The following is a 4,203-nucleotide window of genomic DNA, read 5'->3' as shown; positions in this document are numbered from 1 at the left end:
GATACAGCAACGATGTAAAGAATCGTTTTCAAAAACTATTGCTAAACTGTTTAGAGACAGAGATATGATGGAATACATATAAATATTGATGTTTGTATTTTTGAATTTGTTTGATAACGACATTTAATAGATATATTTATATAGCTCTTATATTATATATTACAATATCTAGCTCTTATATTACATTTTAAATATTATATTAAGTAACAACATTTCCATTCTGAAATGCTCTATCAATCGATTTTTTATATTTCCTTATTCTAGACAACGCTAATTAATCCGCAAAACACAACGAAACGTAAAATATAACTTAATAATTCATTTATTGAAGCACATAAGGCATAATATACTCTCTAAATCTTTTGAGGTGGAAATTCAATCTTGAAAAAATATGAATTAAAATTTTTCAATCTTGATTAAATAAAAAGTAGCAGATTTACATTCTTCTGAAATAAGATTTCTTTTGGAGTGAGATTTATTCCAAAGGAACAAATTCTTACTTCTTTTTTTTGAAATTGTAGACTTTGTTCTTTAGATTTTATTCCAAAAGAATAAAATCTTGCTTAAAAAGAATGAAATCTCACTCCTCTTAAAGATTGAAAACGTTCCCATTTTTTTTCAAGACTGGCTCACTTTTTAATCTTTTTGTAAAATTTTACTCCAAAAAATTTAAAGAGTATATTTAATTTAAAGAGCAATTTAATTTTTGTTAAATATTGAATACTTATTTTGAGATAATTTACCGACATTTTATAGACGCTTTAGCGTTTATTATTACGGTGTCTTCGTTGTGCTTAGCGCTGTGCATAAGCAAGTTCGCGTTACTACTGCTTTCATTCGTTCAATGAAACTTGAGTTGACAGGCGTAGCGCTAACTGTTCCGTGTATCGTCGTGCATTATCTCTTGAAACGTGGTCACAAGTGCTAGAAGATATACATCGTAATAATACTTCACGCTTATTAGAGTAAGTGATTGCTAACTCGGGTGATTAAAGTTCCATAAATGAATTAAGATAACGATTGCTTTTTGCAAAAAGATATTTTATTTAGTAGAAATTAGAAAAATAAAAAATAGCAATTATTAATTATTTTTTTACTTTATTTATGGATAATAACAATATGTTTTTAATACAATATAAGTTATTTTTAAATTAAAATATAAAACGGATCGCTTGACGGTTGGATGTATAAACGTTGTTGCGTAGATATTCATATCGTTATCAAATTTGCGAGGCTATCACTAGCTTTATCTGATAGTTTTGATATCAACAACTTTAAATTAAAATTACTCAGAAACTAAAATCGCAATCAAAAATCTGAAAACACTTTTATTATATAATGTTATATATCGGTATCTTTCGATTGCGACCACTCCAAATAATAAAATTGAAGCCGATACCGAGATCTAGAGATCGTTTCCCAAAAGGGAAACGCCATACAGCTTTTCAAATTTTTTTAGACGTACGTGTGACACGAGTGCATATACACTATAAAGCGTTTTATCCATTAAACTGCTGTTTACAATGTTTTCATAGAATTTTAATTTTAATATAAAATTAAAGTAAAATTAGCAATGAAAGTGATTCTTAATGCGAAAACGGGTGTAATTTATGTATACTTGGCAAACAGGAAGAGGACGAGAGGGAACGAGCGAGAGAGAGAGAAAGATAGAGAGAGAGAGAGAGAGAGAGAGAGAGAGAGAGAGAGAGAGAGAGAGAGAGTGAGTGAGAAAGACGATAAATAAGGATGACAATACAACTACGTTGTTGTCGTTAGACGTCAACGGTGGCAACGACGACGATGGTACTGGACGACGACGATATAGGACGACGACGACGACGCCGGGCGATGCCGATAAGACATGCGATTTAAATTAGATTTAAAAGTAGATTTAAAATTAATTATAATCTTAATTGTAATTGTGATAGTAATTTTAATGTTGATTAATGTCATTTAAGCAATAAACATCGTTCCATTCTTTTATGTAACATTTACTTGTTATATTTCGAAGTAAAACAGCGCGCGCGGCAAATTTTTTTACATAAAAAATTTTGTTATTTCAATAAAATTTTCTCATTTTGTGATGCTTAATATCTTGAATTTTTTTACAATAGATTAAATGTTGTATTTCATTGCAAATTGCATTTTTTTTAAGCTACTGAGGGATAATTCATAATAAAATATTAACAATATTATTACTTGAATTATATGATTTATGTAACGTTTTTTTATAGTTTATATAACACTTTTTTATGGGTTTACAGGAGATACACGTAAATTTGCCGCCTTTTTTTCATCTTTTTTTTAAAAAGATATTTATTACACTGCAAATTAATGTTATTTATATTATTTTCTATAATATAATTATATTAAAAAGCTGAAATGAATGAAAAGTTTGCAATGAAATTTCGCATTTATGATAATTTCTATTATGATTAACATAGTGTTTTCACATATAAATTTATACGATATTCACAGACAGGACGCATACATACGCATATGTGAACTATGACGAAGACAGCTCAGAATCAGGTTCATTTCTCTCTATTACACTGAGTCAACAGTTTAATTATAGAATTTTGTATAAGACCCGATTGCACCAATGTTCCTTTAACTTTTAGCGAGACTTAAAACGCTTCCTTTCTCGCTTTAAAGCAAAAGAGAGACAGAGACACAGAAAATTTTAAGCCTTGTTTAAAGTTAAAGTAACATTGATGCAACTGGGTCTAAGAAACACAAATTATATTTCTATCAAGGTTGAGAGGTAATTTATTATCTGTAATGAAATACAGTTAGAGTCATTTTTCAGTAAGCGTATCTTACTTCTTTTTTTCCATTTATATCTCTGTAACTTACTTAAGATACATTTATTTGTAATAACTAAGTTAATAAGTACTTCATATAGTGTTTTATACTAATCAATATAAACGTAGTTATTTAATGTATTTATTTCTTTTTGTTATTTCCATCTTTTTTTACAGTATACTTACATTTACGTTAAACAATCAAACGGCTATTTTTGGCTTTAAATTGCATTTTGTTTTTATTCAGTGAAATTTTGCTTTTTCGAAATGCGTTTAAATTAAAAATAGCTATATTATATTATGTCTATTTCATATTTCATTTAGATTTATTGTGATCCGATTATATGTATATATATATATTAGGTGTTGGAATTAATTAGTAGCGTTTTACAAAGTATTTATAAGTTTTAAAAGTACTTTCATTAATATATTTTTTAATGCTCATGTGAAATAAATAACATTCTTTCATTAAAAAACGCTACGAATTAATTCCAACACCTAATATATAATAGATACAGTACAATAAATCGGTGAATGCAAGTACAAATGAATTTACTTCTATATAATACAGAATGAAGATGAAATAAAATGACTTCTTCATGTATTATATGGGAAAAGATCTATATTTAAATTATTATATCTCAGAAATACAAAATCATACTAAAACAAAAGACAAATTTAAAAAATTACAGTTGATGCACTAGTGTTACGTTAACAAAATTTTGATTAAAAAATCGCCGAATATTAATCGTTATAATATTAGGAAAACGCTTAAAATTATACCTCATATTATGTTATATGTTATATTATATGTCATACAAAATTTGAGATTTGCAGAACTACTAACCTACGAAAAGTTTAAATTTGCGTAAGATTAATTTAGTTTCGAAACCGTCAATTCAGTTGTCAATAAATGTACATGTTTTATATATAATCGCTAATTATTTTATACATAATAATAAATTATTCTTATTCCAGGAGATCGAAGATTTCATCAAATAATAAATCGTCATCCAAATTAGATAATTTTACACATTCTGCCAAGTCTGAATCGGAAATTCTTCATAATCGATAGAATTTGAAGTTCTGTGCGAATCTGTTGAGATAAAATGTGACAAAAATTTGATAAAGTGATAAAATATTTGGCATTTATTATTATAATTATATATTAAATACTCGACAATATTATACGATGGCACATGATAATATTATTTATGACTTTTAAAAATGAAAACAAATTTAATCCCTTCTATTTATATGCTATTCAATTATATTTCTTTTAGTTATTGTCTATAGAAAAATATTGATGTTAAAAACGTTGTAACGATGAAAGGAAAATGATGCTTATAGAGGAAGTTGTATAAATTATGTATGTAATTGTATAATTTATGCCTACATG

The 4,203-nt window shown here is 26.8% G+C and overlaps 1 long non-coding RNA gene across 1 annotated transcript; it reads left to right on the top strand.

Annotated features, from left to right (window-relative positions):
* Positions 1-253: 253 nt before the first annotated feature.
* On the top strand, positions 254-3,738 carry LOC147906461 (uncharacterized). The gene is made up of 2 exons (XR_015548400.1): positions 254-965; positions 1,777-3,738. It is a non-coding gene; the product is annotated as an uncharacterized LOC147906461 (long non-coding RNA).
* Positions 3,739-4,203: the final 465 nt, after the last annotated feature.

Source organism: Acromyrmex echinatior, unplaced genomic scaffold (genome assembly GCF_024713525.1).
Source record: "Acromyrmex echinatior isolate Ae372 unplaced genomic scaffold, ASM2471352v2 Scaffold30, whole genome shotgun sequence".
Classification (NCBI taxonomy): Eukaryota; Metazoa; Arthropoda; class Insecta; order Hymenoptera; family Formicidae; genus Acromyrmex; species Acromyrmex echinatior.
The sequence above is the reverse complement of the archived record's forward strand: the minus strand, read 5'-3'. Positions and strand labels throughout refer to the sequence as shown.